This window comes from Canis lupus, chromosome 25, assembly GCF_048164855.1.
Source record: "Canis lupus baileyi chromosome 25, mCanLup2.hap1, whole genome shotgun sequence".
NCBI lineage: Eukaryota > Metazoa > Chordata > Mammalia > Carnivora > Canidae > Canis > Canis lupus.
This window is the reverse complement of record NC_132862.1, coordinates 45,324,883-45,345,727: the sequence shown is the minus strand read 5'-3', so window position 1 is coordinate 45,345,727 and position 20,845 is coordinate 45,324,883. Positions and strand designations below refer to the sequence as shown.

The following is a 20,845-nucleotide window of genomic DNA, read 5'->3' as shown; positions in this document are numbered from 1 at the left end:
CCTGGAGAGACTGATTCCATGAACAGCCCAAGGCCACATGGCTGTCCTTGGTAGAGGTAGAACTAAACTCTCAGACTCTTATCTGAGATCATCTTCAATTTCACAGAGGAGATCGGGGTTGTCTGGCAGGAGCCCTTTTGGCCATCCTCCCTGCAACATGCGTGATATCTGTGTCCTCTCTTTCCTGCCTCACTCAGAGAAAGAAGGGATATCCTTACTCTTTTCCAAAGCTCATCTTGCCACCTGTGCCCCATGCCCAACCCTTCCCTCCCATTTAGGGGCTTGTTTCTACTCTCCACCACAGCTTTCCTATCAAGATGCCACAACCTCCCTGCCCTGCAAACCATTACTCTTCCCTAGCCCTGTGATCCTGCCCCTCCCGCCCTCTCCTCACCCTCTGTGAGCACAGTCCACCCCTCCTCTGCATATCCTAACTTCATCCTCTGCTGATATGACCCTTAAGGCTCCAATTTCACCTTGTCCCCTCTCCCGACCCTGCTCTCCAACTTCCTATTAGTCATTTCTGCTTGGATATGCCACAGGGACCTAAAGTTCAACGTGCCTAAACCAAACTCATAGAATTCTCCCCCAGACCTACTGCCTTTCATAGAGCCCTGTTTCATTTGCTCACAGATGCTAGATGACAGCCTCTTCTCTTTCATCTTCCCATTTAGCTGTCCTCCTTCAGCCCCTTTTCTGCTGGCGGCTTTGACTTTCTTTTGCCTCTTCCAGAATCCATTTACCCATCGCACACTTGGTACACTGAGTGCTAGGCGTTGTGCGAGGCTCTGGGGCTGCCACAGTGAACCAGACAGATGAGTTCCCTGCCCTCGCAGGTGTGTTGTGCCTGAATAGAGGTCACAGATGAGTCAGCAGGCAACTGTAATCCAGAGCAAGTGCTTTGTTAGGGGGTGCCCAGAGCACTGTGAAAACTTGAGTAGAGGTATCTAACCTTCTGTGGCTAGTGAAGGCAATAGGAAGACAGTAAGTTAGAACTGTAGGAATTATCCAGGGAGAGCAGAATTTAAGAGTGTTACCAGCATAAGTGAAGGAGCAGAGCCAAACAAAGAAACAAACAAACCAGCAGGACACAATGGTGAACTAAGGGTGCTCACTAGGATCCAAGCTTAAGGTCCAGGTGGGGAGTACATCTGAAGAAAAGCTGGCCAGATCACATCAAGCTTGTTGGGTGAGTTAAAGAGTTTGGAATTCATTCCAAGAACAATCCTGAACATTCCAAGAGTTGAGGGCAAGGGGAGGGGCTTAACAGGATTTGTGTGTGAACAGGGCCACTCTGGTCTCTCCTTCTTGTGGCAAACAGCCAGGAGGGAGGCCAGAGCAGACAGCAGCTCCTGCTGGAGACTGCAGCCCTAATCTAGGGAGGAGGCAATGGTAAATGGTGGCTGTAACTAGAGCAAGCGGCACACATTCATTCATTCCTAACCTTGATTGACTTTCTTGAGCACATGCTAGGTTGCAGGCACTGGAGGAGATGCCAAGATGACGCAGTCTTTCTGTACTGAGGAAGCTCATTGTCTGGTAAGAGAAATGATCATTTGTCAACTAAATAAAGGATTACAATGCAGTGTGATAGGTGCTATGACAGAGGTGAGGACAAATGACTACAGGAGTCAGAGGTGGGTGGCTAGGAGGGCTTCTAGGGGCGGCTTCCCCCTGAGAGCCACAGTTCTTTCCCTCCAAAGGGAATCTCTGCCTCCCAACCCTGGAAGAGGATGTTCTTACTTCACTCAGAAAGGAAATATGGGGACACCTGGGTGGCTTAGAGGTTGAGCACCTGCCTTCAGCCCAGGACGTGGTGATCCTGGGGTCCCGGGATCGAGTCCCACATTGGGCTCCCTGCATGGAGCCTGCTTCTCCCTCTGCCTGTGTCTCTGCCTCTCTCTCTCTCAGGTGTCCCAAACTGTGACTCTTGATCTCAGAGTCATGAATTGAGGCCCCACATTGGAGGTAGTGTTTATTTAATTAAAACAAAATTTTTCAGGGTGGTTCAGCCAAAGTGTCTACCTTTGGCTCTGATCATGATTTTGGGATCCTGGGATTGAGCCCCATGTAGGGCTCCCTGCTCAGCTGGGAGTCTGCTTCTCCCTCTGCCTTTGTCTCCCTCCACCTCCTGCTCTTGCTCTATCTCTTGAATAAATAAATAAATAAATAAATAACATTGTTAAAAAATTTTTTTAATGAGGATAATATTTATTTATTCATATTTTTAAAAATTTTTATTTATAAAAAAATTTTATTTATTTATTCATGAGAGACACACACAGAGAGAGGCAGAGACACAAGCAGAGGCAGAAGCAGGCCCCATACAGGGAGCCTGATGTGGGACTCGATCCCAGGACTCCAGGATCACGCCCCAAGCCAAAAGCAGGCGCCCAACTGCTGAGCCACCCAGGCATCCCAATGAGGATAATTTTTAAATTTTATTATTTCATTGGACTCTTATAAAAATCTTTTGTAGCTGGAAAATAAGCCTTCCCTTTTTCTTCTTGCAGACAGCAGCCAAGGAAAAGGAGGGCTTTTGGTTAAGAATTTATTGCTGTCTCAGTGGGAAAAATTAGAGAGGGAGACAAACCCTGAAAGACTCCTAACTCTGGGAAATGAAGAAAGGGCTGTGGAAGAGGAGGTGGCGGTGGCGGGGGGAGGGGGGGTGTAATGGGTGATGGGCACTGAGGAGGGCACTTGATGGGATGAACAGTGGGTGTTATACTGTATGTTGGCAAATCGAACTTCAATAAAAACAAGCAAAGAAAAGTAAAATAATAAGTTCTCTTTATTTTTTTTATTTTTATTTTTTATTTATTTATGATAGTCACAGAGAGAGAGAGAGAGGCAGAGACACAACAGAGGGAGAAGCAGGCTCCATGCAGGGAGCCAGATGTGGGACTCAATCCCTGTTGTCATCCCTGTTGACATCTCGATCCCTGTTGACATCCCTGTATGACAACTCGATCCCTGTTGTCATATATATATATATATACATATATATTAAAGATTTTATTTATTTACTCATGAGAGACACACAGAGAGAGGCAGAGACACGACAGAGGGAGAAAGGGAGAAGCAGGCTCCCTGCAGGGAGCCAGATGTGTGACTGGATCCCTGGACCCCAGGATCATGCCCTGAACCAAAGGCAGACGCTCAACCACTGAGCCACCCATGCATTCCTGTTGTCATATATTTTACTTCTATCTGAAATAAACTCCACACTACATTGTTATAACTTTTGCTTAAATAGTTACTTTTTTTTTTAAATTTTTATTTATTTGTGATAGTCACAGAGAGAGAGAGAGAATGAGGCAGAGACACAGGCAGAGGGAGAAGCAGGCTCCATGCACTGGGAGCCCGACGTGGGATTCAATCCCGGGTCTCCAGGATCGCGCCCTGGGCAGGCAGGCACCAAACCGCTGCGCCACCCAGGGATCCCATAAGTTCTCTTTAAAAAAAAGAATTTAAAAAATAAATAAATAAGAATTAAGAAAAAGAATTTATTATAGTCTTATACAAGAGCCATAGTCTTCAGGGCCTTTTTTTTTTTGTACAGCTAAGGGAGGTGTATCTGGGATGTGTGGCCCAGCCCAGGGCCTGTGTCTTGTTACCAGATGGTCTGAAAAGGAGAGGGCAAGGGGGTGTGTGGGCGAGGAAGCACAGGAAGTACACACTGCCTGGCATGATAACAAGACCGGGCTGGCTCTGAGGAGGGAGCTGCCTCCTGACATTTTGGCTACACTCTCTCTACCAAGGGTTTCTCCTAAAGCCGCATGCGAGCACATGCTTGATGCATCAGTTGCCTTGCTGGGGATGAGGGGAGAGTGCCCGGACTCACACTGACAGCAAGACTGGGAGGAGCCCAGACGCAGACTGACACCCACCTGGGACCTCACTGGGAGATTTAGAGCCTGGAATGAGCTGAGCAGGATTTGCAGGGTTAAGTCACTGATCATCCAGGGTAGTGGAGGGAAGGGGTGTTCCTCCCTGGGATGGGATCAAGCCTCAGGCAGGGGTGGGGTTTTGTATGAGGTGGGATGGGGAGGGGGTGGTGGAACACGCAGGTATTTTGGCAAAAAGGAGTAAGGCTGGGGATTGGGGGCCAGGCGAGATGGCGGGGAGGGGGCGGGGGCTTGTATTTGGGGGATGCATAGGAGGCGGATTTCTGATTGTGAATTGAGATTTAAAATGCTTGAAAGCTGGGTGGGTCAGCGGCTGACCTTTGGCCCAGAACGTGATCCCAGAATGCTGGGATCCAGTCCCACATCGGGCTCCCTGCATGGGGCCTGCTTCTCCCTCTGCCTGTGTCGCTGCCTCTCTCTCTGGGTCTCTCATGAATAAATAAATAAATAAAATCTTTAAAAAAATAAAATGTTTGAAAGCCACAGTGCTAAAAGCAGCTGATGCTGAAGCAGGGCAGGCATGGAGGCAGATTCTTGGGTCTCAGGTCTCAGAGCTTCCTGGAGGAGCCATTCGATTTCCTGTAGCAGTGTTCTTTGCTGCTCAGGGAAAAGCCTCTAAAAAGGGTGTCGGGCACGTGACGTAGTGAGTGCAGGTGAATGAATCTCTCGCGGTTACATCGTGGGCACCGGTGAAGGGAGGGAGAAACGCTTGGCCTCTCAGATCACACTTCAAAGACCACAAGCTCTTAGAGGGAAAACCTGCACTGCATGGCTGGTTTGTGTGGGAGACAACTCCCTGGCTCTTTCCAGGTTGAACAGAAAGTACTGGGGACCTTAACAGAGAGCCGGGGACTTCACCGGAGGTCACCTAGGAGTAGAGGACAAAGGAATAGCACGAAAAGGGTATCTTTACCCATAAATTTTTCCCCAATGGTGGGCAAGTGTTTCTTGGGGCCAATTATGTGGCTGGTACCGTGATAATGGGCGTGAGGGAGTCAAAACCTACAAACCTGGGCCGCCTAGGAGGCTCAGCAGTTGAGCGCCTGCCTTCGGCGCAGGGCGTGACCCCGGGGTCACAGGTGGAGTCCCGCACCGGGCTCCCTGTATGGGGCCTGCTTCTCCCTCTGCCTCTCTATGTCTATCATGAATAAATAAGTAAGATCTCTTTTTTAAAAAAAATTAAAACAAACAAGCCTGAGTGCTCAAGGCGTCTAAGGTGGCGCGCACATGTACACACGGTGGCCGCACACTCACACAGGCAGGGAAAGGGACCGCCGAGAGGTGAGGAGGGGACCCTTCCTCCAGTTAGGAGGACGGCTACGGGCTGGGACGGGACGGGGCAGGTCTGCGGCGCCACGGACAAGCGCGGCACACTGTCTGGGGCTTTCCACCTGACGACGGTTCATCTGGTTGTAGTTAGCGTCGGTTAGGTGTCCACCTCCAGCATCCGTGATACGGTGAGGACACTCTGGGAAAACCTACCAGTTTAGTGATAGCAGCAAAGAGGGGAATGAAATGAGTGTATTTACCTGGGAAATCCCATGATTTATGAGATCTCAAGGAAGCAGTGTCTCCCAGTAATGTTAGGAGCCTGGGAGCGCAGACTTCTAGTTTTCTTGACTGGCTCTGTCCTTGACATATAGTGTGACCTTAGGACCTTCATCCTGCCTCATTCCCTTCATTTGCTGCTACTGCCCTGGCAGCTCGGGGAGCCTCTCCTTTGGGCGGACCTGCTCCCCGCCTCCCTCCACAGAGGCTGTGTCCAGGGCTCTGCCTTCACCCACACGGCCCTCCCCTCCACACACACACTGTGAGGTGTCCTCTCTCCCCCTGGAAATGAGGCTGTTTCCCGAAAGCCAAGGAAGAGGACACTGTGGGTACTCACCCATCATATACCCTGTGTTGGGGAGCTATTTATTTTATTTTATTTTTCTGGACATGTGCTACTGCGAGCATCACAGCATGTTTTACCCACATTGGACCACAGCTGTCCAGAAGCTAGAGGAAACTTCTCTTCTGGCCTGAACCCACAACCCACACAATGTCCTGTGCAATAAATACCAATCAGATTATTAATGAAATTTATTGCCCATTTTGTAAAGTGGTGACCACAGTTGCCTACCAAGCAATTTTAGATCATTAGGGAGAAAAGAGTCATATAAACATAAATTATTAACTTACAAAACATTTCCTTTGAACAAAACCTGTGAATATTTTCCCTCTTGTGGTTTTCTGATTCACATGAATAAGCTTTACTATAATTTACACATAGCCTCGAATATAATATACTCAGAAAGTTTCGAGGAACCATAGCACCTAAACCTGACATTAGGATTTCGTTTCCAAAATGAAAAATACTATTTTTTTTTCTGATTAAAGTAACTTCTATTGGATTGGGTCAAAGTTAGTAGAAGTTTTCCTAGAAAAGAAACAGGGGAATCCTGGGTGGCTCAGTGGCCCGGGGCGTGATCCTGGAGTCTTGGGATTGAGTCCCTGTCGGGCTTCCTGTATGGAGCCTGCTTCTCTTCTGTCTGTGTCTCTGCCTCTCTCTATATATACGTGTCTCTCATGAATAAATAAATAAGATCTTAAAAAAAAAAAAGAAAAGAAACACAGTTTCTTTGTGTTCTGGAACCTGTTTTGAGTGCTGGTTTTTACATGATACAAATGGTATACTTCATATTTTCTCTACTATATTTTTCCAACATGGTTTCAGGGAATAATTTATACACTGTACATATTCTGTTCTTTGGTGTTAAAAAGTGCCATTTATCGAGCTCAAAGTATGTGCCTTGCATTTCACATTTATTGGACCATTGATCTGTCCCAATAATCCAGGGAGAGAGGTTTCTTTTTTTTTTAAGGCAAGCGCCAAACTGCTGAGCCACCCAGGGATCCCCCGGGGAGGGAGGTTTATTGATGGTATGTTTGTGTCCCATGTGAATTCTTATCAAAAGGCCCCACTTACCAAAAGGCTCTTTACCAGGTGAGCAAGATGACCACCAGGCACCAGGTGAATGTCAGGGAGCTTCCTTCTCCATTACCCCAGGGCTTATACTTTGGGCTCAGGAGCAAAAGGTCATGGTGTCAGGAAAATGAAGATCATGTATGGATGATCTCAATAACATGAACTTCTTACCAAGGCAGACCTGACCCCCCACCTCTGCTGTGAGCTCAATTTGCAGTAGACCAACACTTCGTTATGGTGCTAGTCATTGGGGAGACCAGCCAGCTATCTGGTGACAACTTTATTACATTGGACCCCTTCTGTCATCAAATGGTTGCCTCTATTTTGTCCTTATCAGAATAAGCTCTTATCCTAGATTGTGTTTGCTTTCCTTGATTCTGCTGACACAAAAATTGTGAAGTTAGGGGTGCCTGGCTGGCTCAGTTGGTAGAGCATGCAATTCTTGATCTCAGGGCTGTAAGTTCAAGTCCCACATTGAGTGTAGAGATTACTTAAAATCTTAAAAAGAATTGTGAAGATAATGAATGCCTTAGCCATCTCCAAGGTGTCCCACAAACATTGTTTTACAGTGAAAGATAAAAGTAATACACTGGAAAAAAAAAAAAAGAAAAAAGAAAGTAATACACTGCTGTCATAAGATTCAGTAGTCTTACCATGTACTCCATTGTCAAGAAGTCATAAAACAGTGGTGTGCATGGACTACCAGAGACATATAGCACTTTCAGAGATTGGTGTGTTATATTGCAGGATGTAACTTATGCTCTGAATCAATGACCAGCACAAGGATTGGTCCCTTCTACAGCCAAAATACACAGAGCTGAGGCACCTGGCTGGCTCAGTTGGTACAAAATGTGACTCTTGATCTCAGGGTCATGGGTTCAAGCCTCACATTGCTTGTAGAGATTACTTTTTAAAAAATGCAAAATATATGGAGCTAAGAACCAGGAAACGAAAGTGGGCAAAATTATACCCAGTGACCCATTCACAATTTTTTTTTGCTTCCTATCCCCACGTATCTGTTCTTTGCTGGTTTAGGGGTTTTAGCACCCATGGAAAGAAAGCTTCCACAGGAGATATATTGAAATATAAGCTAATAGAGCTTCCTGATGTTTTTGTCTCTTTGTGTCATTAAACAAACAGGAAGAAGAGGGAGTTGGAGTGTTGACTGGGTCATTGATCCTTCCTTCCTTCAAGGGAAGTAGGATTGCTGCTAGACAATATAGATAGGGAGGAGGATGTCTTCCACCTCTTAGGAAGTATTAAGTAGGAAGAGAGCTACATACATACATACCCAATACATGTGGATATTGGGTTAGGTTGGGATAGGACTTAGGTCATGCTTTGGTTGTCCACTTCCAAACCTCCATCCTACCCATGAGTCTTTCCAGTGAAGGAGTCCTAGTGGAATAAAGGATCCTGCTTCCCACCATGGAAGGCTGAACCAGCATTCCCTCTTCCCATAGGGAACATCATCTATTTTAGCCCAATTCTTTGAATCTGGGAGGAGTGCCATAAAGATAAATAAATGGTTACTGATAATTCATAGAAATGGAGCCAAGTGTCCCCTAGAGACTTTCTGGGGTTATCAGCCAGACTGTTTCTGAAGTGGGTCTTGGCTAGGGTTCATGCGTGTATGAATAGATTTGGGTTTTGCCCATTTTCCTGGAGATCACCTTTCAGTTAATTCCTTCTCTTCTTGAGTTATCTATAGTTGGTTCTGTTGTCTTCAGTCAACAGCATTGATGGGTACAGAGGGGAAACAAGCACAAACACGAATCTACCTTTTGTGTCATGATTCAGGCTACACATGCTTTTTTCTTCCTTCTAGCACTGTTTTCTTTAGTTCACTTTTGAACAGATAGGGGATAGAGGGGCACCTGGCTGGCTCAGTGGTTGAGCAGCTGACTTTGGCTCAGGGTGTGATCCCGGGGGCCTGGGATCAAGTCCCACATCAGGCTCCCTGCAGGGAACCTGCTTCTCCCTCTGCCTGTGTTTCTGCCTCTCTCTCTCTGTGTCTCTCATGAATAAATAAAATCTTAAAAAAAAAAAAAAAAAGAGAGAGAGAGAGCAGAGAAGAAGCAAAACCTCAAGGGATGATAAAACATATCAATAACAAGATATTTAACATGTCTAGTTACATCTTTCACTCAAACTGAGCTATAGATCCTAAACACCTCAAAACCATAGCAGAAACAACAGAGAGACAGGAAGGAACTGTAGGCTAAGAGCTGAATTTATCTTACCTCACTGGAAAATGGAGCAAGGCTTTGGTTTTTTTATTCCACATGAAAGGAGCTTGGGGGTTGCCACTTCATCCTAGCAATAAGTGAAAAGCTAAACAGACTGAAAAAAATCAACATATTTTCTTGGATCTGTAAAAGAGGAGGACACAGGGCAAACTGCTGCCCCCAAGATTGGAAAGACAGACAAACAAACACAGGAAGTCATGGCTTCCCAGAGCAGAGACACAAAGCAGAAACTGGAAACCAGTGCTGGGGTAAGAAAACCTAAAGTATAATTGACGAATTGCTGGAGGCTCATGTGGACAAGTCTGAGAGTTAAAAACTCCAGGGGACCTAGTAATGAGGGTTCCCTGACAATGTTATGAGACTTGCCTCCCAGAACTCTTCCAGATTCCCATAGTAAGGAAAGAAAATCCCCTTGGGCTTCCAGAAGGGGTGGAGATGAAAGGAACCATTTTGAAATAGCCAGAACATTCTGTTCTTCTTAAGGAGGACCACTATCAGGGGAAACTAGTTAATCTAAACCTAACCTGCTGTGGTGTTACTAGAGTCTAACTGACCTGGAGAAAGGAAATAAAGCTTTAACCTCCTCTAGCCGTTCTATCCCACTCACAAGGGGATAGGCGTCACAAGGAGAATCTTGTGAAGGTCACAGTGTAGGCACAGGCTGATTGAAAGTCTGACCTAATCATAGGATTATAGGTTGCTTCCTCTCCCTCCATGCCCCACCAACTCATGGCTACAGGCCTATTTACAGCAGTTCCTTTTGCCCACTATTTGTCCGGCTATCAAGAAAAAAATTACAAGACGTACCCCAAAGCAAAAAACACAATTTGAAAAGCAAGCATCAGAACCAGATATGGCAGGGATGTTGGAATTCTCAGATTAGGGTGTTTTTTTTTTTTTTTTTAAGATTTTATTTATTCATGAAAGGCACAGGAAGAGAGCCAGAGACATAGGCAGAGGGAGAAGCAGGCCCCTTGCAGGGAGCCTGATGTGGGACTCGATCCTGGGATTCCAAAATCACGCCCTGAGCTGAGGGCAGATGCTCAACCACTGAGCCCCCAGGCGTCTCTCATATCAGGAATTTAAAAGAACTATGATCAATATGTTAAGAGCTTTAGCACCACCTTCAGCTAGGGCGTGATCCTGGAGACCCCAAGTCTTTTATTTATTTATTTATTTTTAAATATTTTATTTATTTATTCATGAGAGACACAGAGAGAGGCAGAGACACAGGCAGAGGGAGAAGCAGGCTCCATGCAGGGAGCCCGACCCACGTCTTTTTTTAAAGATTTTATTGGGATCCCTGGGTGGCCCAGCGGTTTGGCGCCTGCCTTTGGCCCAGGGCGCGATCCTGGAGACCCGGGATCGAATCCCACATCGGGCTCCCGGTGCATGGAGCCTGCTTCTCCCTCTGCCTGTGTCTCTGCCTCTCTCTCTCTCTCTGTGTGACTATCATAAATAAATAAAAATTTAAAAAAAGAATATCTCATTTAAAGGTTTTATTTATTTATTCATTCATTCATTCCTTCCTTCCTTCCTTCATTCGTTCATGAGAGACGAGATAGAGAGAGAGAGAGAGAGAGAGAGGCAGAGACACAGGCAGAGGGAGAAGCAGGCTCCCTGTAGGGAGCAGGATGTGGGACTTGATCCCTGAACTCCAAGATCTTGCCCTGGGCCGAAGGTAGATGCTTAACTGCTGAGCCATCCAGGCGTCCCCCAATTTTTTTTTAAGAAGATTCCTTTGAAGAAAGTTTTTTGCTTTTATCCTTCTCCTGCTCCCTGTGTTCTCCTTCCTGTCACCTTTTTCTTTTTTAAGATCTTATTTTTGGGGTGCCTGGGTGAGGGGGCTCACCTGGTTAAGCAACTACCTTCTGCTCAGATCATGATCTCAGAGCCCATATCAGTCTCTCGGCTGAGCAGGGAGTCTGCTTCTCCCTCTGCTCCTCCCCACTGCTCATGCAGTGTTCTCTCTCTCTCAAATAAATAAATAAAACATTTTTTAAAAGAAAATTTTATTTTTGGGTAATCTCTACACTCAACATGGGGCTCTGTTGTGCCCAAGATTGCGAATCCGAGAAACCACCAAGGAGCCGACACCGATGCAAACACATGAGGGTTTATTTACAAGCTCGAGCTTGGGTCCAAGTATACCCGACTTGGGAGCAGGGACTTGGACCCCGAAGTGGGTTACAGCTGGGTTTTTTATAGGCTGGTCTAGGGGATTTTCTACCATGGGCGTGGGCTCTGTTGTCTTTCTGATATGGGATTCTCTGCCGAGGGCAATTCTGAGCTCTGTTGTCTTTCTGATCTGGGATTACCTGCCAAGGACATTGAGGACATTCTGCAGTTTTTCCCATAAGTTCAGCTCTTATTCACAGGGGCCTAAGATGGCTGTACTTGTGCTAATGCTAAACTTTAGGTGGGACGGCCTTAATTTTTCTCGGCCTCCGCAGCTCCAACTCATGACCCCAAGATCAAGAGGTGCACGTGACACCGACTGAGCGAGCCAGGCACCCCCTCCTTTCCATCATCTTAATCTCTTTTCTCTCCATTTGCACTGTCATCATGCATGTACTCTTCTCCTTCCTTCTCCATCCCCTCTCCAATGGCAAGATCCTGGCTTCTCTGGCTAATAGATTTTGATAATATTCACCACAAGTGCGCATTATATTGGTAAACATTTGTGAGTGTGTATTTCCTGAACAAGTGCTATTTGGGGAAAAGTGAGCAGTTTGCCTTTTTCCAAACAATGTGCCTCTTTTCAGAACCATGCAAAGACTGCTGGAGGAAGAGCTGCCTTCCCATCCTTTCCCCAGAATTAGAATAATTCTGGATTGTAACCACTGTGTGTACAGAAGAAAAAAGTCATGCAATGGTAAACAGGGTTTAGAAATGCTAGTGTCACTCTTGCTTGAAGGTTTCCTTGGAGCTATGATCAAAGCTGAAATGTAGGCACAGGGAGGATGGGCAATGACAGAGGAAAGGGAGGGGAAGGAGAAGGCAAAAGGGAGACCCAGGAGATGCAGGAAGAAGAAAAAGAGTGGGGCACCTGGGTGGTGCAGTTGGTTAAGCCTCTGACTCTTGATTTTGGCTCAAGTCCTAATCTCAGGGTCCTGGGATCAAGCCCTGAGATGGCCTATGCTTACTGGGGAGTCTGCTTGAGATATTCTCTCTCTTTCCCTTCGCCCCTCTCCCCACTCATGCTCACACTATCTCTAAAATAAGTAAATAAAACCTTTAAAGAAAAAAAAGAAAGAAAGAAAAGGGAAAACTTCTCTAGCAGAACCCACAAAGGAGAAAGAAGCATTTAAAGTAACTGGTTTCTGGGGTAACTGGTTGTCTCAGTGAGTAGAGCCTGTGACTCTAGATCTCCTGGTTGTGAGTTCAAGCCTCACCTTGGGTATAGAAATTACTTTAAAAAAAAAAAAAATCTTGTAGCACCTGGGTGGTTTAGTCAGTCAAGTGTCTGTTTTCAGCTGAAGTCATGATCCCAGGGTCCTGGAATCAAGCCCTGCATTGGGGCAGGGGTGTATCCCTGCTCAGTGGGGAGTCTGCTTCTCTTTCTTCCTCTTCCTATCCCCCCACTCTTGCTGTCTTTCTCTCAAATAAATGGGTAAAATATCTTAAAAAATAAAAAATCTGCTGAGTGAAGTAAGTCAGTCGGAGAAGGACAAACATTATATGTTCTCATTCATGTGGGGAATATAAATAATAGTGAAAGGGAATATAAGGGAAGGGAGAAGAAATGTGTGGGAAATATCAGAAAGGGAGACAGAACATAAAGACTCCTAACTCTGGGAAACGAACTAGGGGTGGTAGAAGGGGAGGAGGGCGGGGGGTGGGAGTGATTGGGTGACGGGCACTGGGGGTTATTCTGTATGTTGGTAAATTGAACACCAATAAAAATAATAATAATAATTAAAAAAATAAATAAATAAAAAATCTTAAAAAATTATCTGTCATGATAATAATGGCTTACATTATAGATTATAATTTATAAGCTGTTTTCTTTTTTTTTAATAAGCTGTTTTCAATTACACATTTTTATCTAATCATACATTTCCCTCAAGGTTGGTATTATTATCATCACTTTATAGTTTAGGAAGCTGAGGCTTACATTTGGAGGCCTTGAGACTCATCTAAGCTCTCCTACTCCTAACTGGTCGATGATTTTATTCTGTCCATCACATGGCACTGCCTCTTCAGGGTGTACAGATTGTGCCAGAGACATTTTTCACCTTAGAGGAAAAGAAGAACCATTGAGGAAGAACCTTGGACAGAAACAAAAGGGAAAAAGGTATCTGTCCTCAAGCCCAGGGTGTCTGAAGGGAAATCTTTGCTCCTCTGGGTGATGCTCACAAAGGGGACTTCTGTATGGATGGTCCCTGGTTGGTCTTCTAACTTTGGGTTTCTTTCCTTGTCCTGAAGATGTGTGAGACCAGATAAACTCTAGACTTTGTTCTTCACGAGTGAGAAATATGAAGACAGCATTTTTTGAAAGTTTACTGAAACTTTCCCTTAACAGAAAATCCAGTGCTTTTTAATATAGTTCTTAATTTATTTCATAATTCATGTATATTTAAACTTGATCTTCCCCATATCTGTGAGTATTTCTCACACAATTCAACAAAGAAAGGGTAGTTGAAATTTTATCCACATTAGAACCCATCAGACACTTTCTGTGTTTTATTTTTTAAAGATTCATTTTACTGGGTACCTGGGTGGTTGTCATTTGGACATCTGCCTTGGCTTGGGTCATATTTCCGGGGTCCTGGAGTTGAGACCCACATAGGGCTCTCTGCTCAGCGGGGAACCTGCTTCTCCTTCTCCCTCTGCTTGCCACTTGCCCAGCTGTGCTCTTCCTCTGTCAAATAAATAAACAAAATTTTTAAAAGATTATTTATTTATTTATTTATTTATTTATTTATTTATTTATTTATTTATTCAAGAGAAAGGCAGAGATACAGGCAGAGGGAGAAATAGGTTCCCTATGGGGAGCCGAACGTGGGACTCAATTTGGGGACCTGGGATCATGACCTGAGCTAAGGCAGACATCCAACTGCTGGGCCACCCAGGAGCCCCAATAAAATCTTTTTTTAAAAGATTCATTTATTGGGCAGCCCCAGTGGCCCAGCGGTTTAGTGCCACCTTCCACCCAGGGCATGATCCTGGAGACCCGGGATCGAGTCCCCCGTCAGGCTCCCTGCATGGAGTCTGCTTCTCCCTCTGCCTGTGTCTCTGCCTCTGTGTGTGTCTGTGTCTCATGAATAAATAAATAAATAAAATATTTTTAAAAATTCACTTATTTATTTGAGAGCGAGAGAGAACGTGTGCACACACATGAGTGGGGGGAGAGGTAGAGGGAGAGAGAGGGAGAGAGAGAACCTTAAGCAGATTCCCCACTGAGCATGGAGCCTAAGGCAGGGCTTGACCCCACAAAACCAAGATTGTGACCTTGAGACCATGACCAGAGCTGAAACCAAGAGTCAGTTGCTCAACCAACTGAGCCACCCAGGTGCCTCTGATTTTATCCCTCAGTGCATGCTTCTTTTCTTTTTAAGTAATCTCTACACTCAGTGTGGGGCTTGAACTCACAACCCTGAGATCAAGAGTCACATGTTCTTCCAGGTAGGCCAGCCAGGCACCCCAGTAGAGCTCCTGTGTTTTATTTTAAAGCAATTTTTACAAATATGGTGTCTCAGTTATGTCTCGCCACAACCCTGGGAGGTAGTGCTTATGTTCCCCATTACACAGGTGAGAAAACCAAGGCTCAGAGGAATAGTCCCTTGCCCAAAGACACACAGCTAGTAAGTCATTGAACTAGGGCCTGAGACCAATCCTTAGATCTCCAAATCCAGGAGACTTCAGCTCACATTTAGAAGGGCACCTCAGGGTGCCTGGGTGGCTCAGGCAGTCGAGCATCTACCTTTGGCTCAGGTCACGATCTCTAGGTCCTGGGATAGAACAAGAAGTCTGCTTCTCCCTTTCTCTCTCTGCCCTTCCCCCCTCAAATAAATAAAATCTTAAAAAAAAAAAAAAAAGAAAGGCACCTCAATGGATAGGCTAAGGAAGGTGGGAGGCAGAGAATATTTTCTTTGCTTTAGGGATGTTTTCACTAAATCCCATTCTCAATCCCATAGCTCAGAGTATCCTATAGCTCAGAGGGATAAAGATGGGAAGAGGATGCCATTTTAGAGAATGTTCTTCAGAAACGCATCAGATTGGGGCACCCAGGTAGCTCAGTCAGTTGAACGTCTGCCTTGGCTCAGCTCATGATCCCAAGGGTCCTGGGATCCAGCCCCACCAAGCCTGGAATCGGGCTCCCTGCTCAACGGGGAGTCTGCTGTTCCCTCTACCTCTCCCCCTCCCCTTACTCATGCATGCTCTCTCTCTCTCTCAAAATAAAGTCTTTAAAAAAAAACCTTCAAATCTATTTTTGTTTTACTTATTCAAAAGGCATGCCCCATGTTTTAAATTCATATTTTCCCAAAAGATATTTTATTTTATTTTATTTTACCTATTTATTTATTTATTTATTTATTTATTTATTTATTTATTTTTTAATTTATGATAGTCACACAGAGAGAGAGAGAGAGAGAGGCAAAGACACAGGCAGAGGGAGAAGAAGGCTCCATGCACCGGGAGCCCGACATGGGATTCGATCCCGGGTCTCCAGGATCACACCCTGGGCCAAAGGCAGGCGCCAGACCGCTGCACCACCCAGGGATCCCCCAAAGGTATTTTATTTATTTATTTATTTATTTATTTTAAATTTTTATTTATTTATGATAGTCACACACATAGAGAGAGAGAGAGGCAGAGACATAGGCAGAGGGAGAAGCAGGCTCCATGCACCGGGAGCCCGACGTGGGACTCGATCTCAGGTCTCCAGGATCGCGCCCTGGGCCAAAGGCAGGCGCTAAACCACTGCGCCACCCAGGGATCCCCAAAAGATATTTTAAAACCAATTCAATATTAGTAATCAAATCTTTTTAAATTGATAAAAATCTCTGGTTATTGATTTATTTTCTAAAACAAAATAAAGGATGAGCACTGGCTGTTATTCTGTATGTTGGCAAATTGAACACCAATAAAAAATAAATTTATTATAAAAAAATAAAACAAAATAAAATAAGAGCTCTTATTGTCAGTTCAGGAAAACAACTGAAATCACTTAAGTGTTTCCTAAAACTATTGAAGGAGAATATTAAATATTCTCTAATTGCTATTTTCAAATAGAAAATAAATGTTTTGAGGGGTGGCTGGCCAGCTCAGTTGGTAGAGCATGAGACTCTCGGGGTGTGAATTCAAGACCCACGCTAGGTGTAGAGATTACTTAAATAAAAAACATAAGAAGGGATGCCCGGGTGGCTCAGTGGTTTATTGCCGCCTTCAGCCCAGGGCCTGATCCTGGAGATCCGGGATCGAGTCCCACGTCAGGCTCCCTGCGAGGAGCCTGCTTCTCTCTCTCTGCCTGTGTCTCTGCCTCCCTCTCTCTGTGTCTCTCGTGAATAAATAAATAAATAACTTAAAGAAATCAAAATGTGTTGAGATGAGGCGAGTGACTTCTATCCTTGAACCAGCCCCAAGCACCTGAACAATGCTAACTGATCAGGACTTCTGTGATTTGTACTTCTGTAAGGAGGCAAGAGGGAGGAATGTCAAGGTCTTTGAAGTTACAAAAGCTGCTACACTCAGTTCTGCTGTGTGTTTTTGCAAAACGATACATCTTTGGACAAAATGCTGGGATTTAAGTCACTATACAAATAGCACTTTCACAGAAATTCCTATTTTGAGGCTGGATTTCAGTGCACAGTTACACATCAACTCTAAGAAAGTGGTTTTTTGTGTATTCTGGTATTGTTTTTGTTCGTGGGTGTATTTAAATATCCTTTATTTGGGTTGATGGCAGCCAGAGGGGTTCTGAAATTCCCACTTGCTAGTGAGATAAACATTAGTTATTGTCACCCCAATCATCTTGACGGTGTGACAGATCCAGTGAAGGGCAGACCTTGCTGGAGTTCAGCCTTACACTGGGGGGATTCGTTGTGTCAAGGATATTTTAATTGGCTGTCTGCATTGTGTGGACTCATTAAATAATTGCTAAGCTTTTCCTTCATTTTGTGCTACACCAACCTGGTGACCAGAAACGGCGTTAGGGAGAGAGATGCTGGGAGCAGGGGCTGAGGCATAAGAAGCCACCCGGGTGGGGGGGTAGGGGGGTAGGGTGGGAAACAGAAGTCGCCCCCCGCCCCAGGTGGGAGAAAAGAAGGGCAGCAGAGGGGTTCAGGTTGGAGGGGGCACTGGACAGTCCCTCGGAATTCAGGGTTCCGAGCAGACAGGGAAGAAGTGTAAATGGACAAATGAGATCAAGACAGGCGGAGAAAAGCTTCAATAGAGGCAGATAGTCACAGTGAGCTGCCCGCCAGGAGCAGGGGAGAAGAGACTAGAGGGGTTGCGGGAAGGGATGACTCAAGTCCAAAGGGCTCTGGGGAAATGAGAAGGACTGCGGGGAGGGGCCCACTTTACTCCTGCAATGGGAATGAGACACAAAAGCTGGAAATGCTGAGCCTGGTCCATCAGAGACCAAATGAGGGCAATGACTGGTCACCACCTTATACCGGGGTTAGGACACTAACGATGAGAACTGAGGACCGGAGCAGCTCGGCTGGGCAAACAGGCCAAGGTCTTTTTAGTGTGAGGCTGCCTGGCCCTGAAGCAAATGGGCCCTGATTCCAAAGATAGCACTTAACTAAAGGAACAATAAGGGGCAGCCCCGGTGGCTCAGCGGTTTAGCGCCTGCCCTCCGCCCAGGGCCTGATCCTGGAGACCTGGGATCGAGTCCTGCATCGGGCTCCCTGCATGGGGCCTGCTTCTCCCTCTGCCTGTGTCTCTGCCTCTCTCTCTCTGTGTCTCTCATGAATTAATAAAATCTTTAACAATAACAACAACAAAACAATAGAGGTGGATATGATACAGTATTTATCGATTGATCCATTGACGGGCACTCAGGTTGTTTCCATATCTTGGCTATCATCAATAACATAGCAATAAACATTGGCGTACATAAAAGTAAATAAATAAGGAACAAGTCGTACACCCAGACTAAGTCATACTGGGCAGCAGCTAGCAACAAGAGATAAGGGCATGTATTGAAAGATAAATCACAAACCAAGAGTATGATTCCCGCTGACATGCACGTACGTCCAAGTGGGACAGTAGGCCTCTTGACTGACTCCAGATACTTTTATTGTTTACTTGGAAAGAAAGAAGGCGTGGAAAGTTGTGGTAAAGATGACCTGGAAGGAGAGACAGTAGACACAGGAGTCTCCCTACATTTGAGAGATCGTCCATAAGAAGGGAGAGAATGAAGGTATCTGGAACTGTCTGTGGGAATTGAGATTAATCTCAAGTGGAGTACCCTGCCTCAGCTGGGAATGGATGGAGCATAGCTCTGAGAAGGCCCATCTTTTTGTGCAGTGGGTAGAAACTAGAAATTACATGTTGCAACTGATAATAACACTATTTTGGGTCTTGCCTGGGGATCTCACAACACTTTTAAGGAGCACATCTGTTATCCTTGGGAGATAGGCCAATAGCATCGTCCACAGGGAACCAAGGGCTGCTGGTCTAGCCACACGATGAATCATTTTATGGCCCAGAATTGGAACTCTGACTTAGAGCTGGCCTGGGTTCTGGAACATGCTGCCTCCTATTGTTTTAGAACTTCAGCTCCATAGCTAGCTGCAGGTCGAGCCAGGTAGACCCGACGTCTGCTCACCTCATTGTCACTTCTCAGAGATGCCTTCCCTTAACACCCCCCACCCCCACCGGCTTGTGCTATCTACATTGGGGTTCGTGAACTTTAAGGTTTACCCCTCCACCAGACTGCAAGTACACTGGAGGAGGGGCCTGCCTCATCCTATTTGTTTACTGCCATGTCCTTAACACCGGTATTTTGAGAATCACTTCACTGTGGTTCCCTCTAGCTCCAACCTGGCATTTGAAACTCCCTGTTAAGGGGAATCCCTGGATGGCTCAGCGGTTTGGTGCCTGCCTTTGGCCCAGGGTGTTATCCTGGGGCCCTGGGATTGAGTCCCACATCAGGCTCCCTACATGGAGCCTGCTTCTCCCTCTGCCTGTGCCTCTGCCTCTCTCTCTCTGTGTGTCTCTCATGAATAAATAAATAAAATCTTTAAAAAAAAAAAAAAAAATGAAACTCCCTGTTAAGTAGGTGGGGTTGCCAGGAAGGTGCTGGAACATATCCCTGCATTTCCTAGGTAGGTCAGCTGGTGACCGCTTGATCCCACAGCCCCTGTGGTATGTGTGATTGGACTGGCATTGAACTGTTGGGTGAGACAAGCGCCAGAACCCACACCCAAGACTCCAGGTGCTCTGCTGCAAGCCTGGTGCTTAGAGGTGGTGCAGGGGGCAGACCCAGAGGGGAGGGAGGGACACAGGTGACTATATCCATCAGCCACGTGGCCTTGCCAGGCTCCAGGGAGCCAGGGAACAAACTTGGGGCGTTGCCAAGGAGGGTGAGTGTCACCCTTCCTCCCGCTCCCCCACCAGCAGCAGCCCCTGCCCTGTGGGAATGACTCACTGAAAATCCCTCTCCAGGGCCCAGGAGAGTTTTCAGCTTTTCCCTGTTCCCTTGGAGGAAGGTCTACCGAACTGCAGCTGGGGCCTGCAGCTGGGGCTTGTGGCTCCAGAGCTCCACCAGGTCCTCCCACCCCCTAAATAAGGGGAACAATGGCAGGGAGCAGATGTTTGCCTCCAAGCAGCTCAGGGTGGAGGCAGCAGCTCCCACTCCCGCCTCTGTGTAGGAGTCAGCCATAGGAAGGTGATGCCTCCCAGTGGGTGGAAAGGGGGGGGGGGGTTGGGGGTTGGGCAGGGTAGGTGAAAGGAAAGAGATCGAAGGCCTGGATGGTGCCCCGATGGTGCTCACGGCAGGGGGGGGGGGGGTGTTCCTATGTGCCAGAGCTGGGCGTCCTGGTTCTGTGTTCCAGCAGCTCCCTCACCCCGAGTTACATGTCACAGCACCCTTGTGAACCGAGACTTTCCAGCCTTGCCCAGTGCACAGGCCAGCCGACGCCTTCTTTGGCATTAGGCCCCATCTGCATGGGCCTTGCCTCCTGGAGGAGCCTGGATGACTCACTGATGCTCCAGCGCTGAGGGCCTCCTGTATGGCAGCCCCATATGCCTGGCCACAGAGCAGTTCTGCCTGAGACCATCCCTAGCACCCTTGTTTTCTTTAATTTTTTTTTTAAAGATTTTATTTATTCATGAGAGACACAGAGAGAGAGGCAGAAACACAGGCCCAGAGTGAAGCAGGCCCCATGCAGGAACCCGAGATCTGTGGGTCTCCAGGATCAAGCCCTGAGCTGAAGGCAGCCAGGCGTCCCTAGCATCCTTGTTTTCTTTATCTTGACTTCACTTATCTCAGGTCACAAGTAGAGAGTGACAAGGCCAGAGACCCTCTCTTGTGTTTGGTGTGCCTCTGACCGCCCCGCCAGGAGCCTCTTTTGATTTTATGGATTTCGAGTGAGAACCACTGTACAAGCCAAGGAAGGCCACCAGTCATGGACCCCTGGAACCAGTGGATCCCCCAAACCAATGATAGGAGTTTGAGGAGGCAGGGGTGTGGCTCCTTTGGTGGATCAAAAGCAGAGGAAGAAAGATTTCCTTGGGGACCTGGGAGAAGCAGGTTGCTAGTTGTT

The 20,845-nt window shown here is 46.4% G+C and overlaps 1 long non-coding RNA gene across 5 annotated transcripts; it reads right to left on the bottom strand.

The window, feature by feature from the left end:
* Nucleotides 1–390: 390 nt before the first annotated feature.
* On the bottom strand, nt 391–18,796 carry LOC140617723 (uncharacterized). Of its 5 annotated transcripts, none has more exons than XR_012017909.1 (6): nt 18,664–18,796; nt 18,298–18,424; nt 13,843–13,989; nt 13,243–13,363; nt 1,445–1,536; nt 391–880 (listed from the first exon to the last, which is right to left on the bottom strand). It is a non-coding gene; the product is annotated as an uncharacterized lncRNA (long non-coding RNA). The 5 variants fall into 5 exon arrangements; XR_012017910.1 differs by having other exon boundaries at nt 392–847; XR_012017912.1 differs by lacking the exon at nt 13,243–13,363 and having other exon boundaries at nt 393–880.
* Between the last annotated feature and the right edge of the window lie 2,049 nt (nt 18,797–20,845).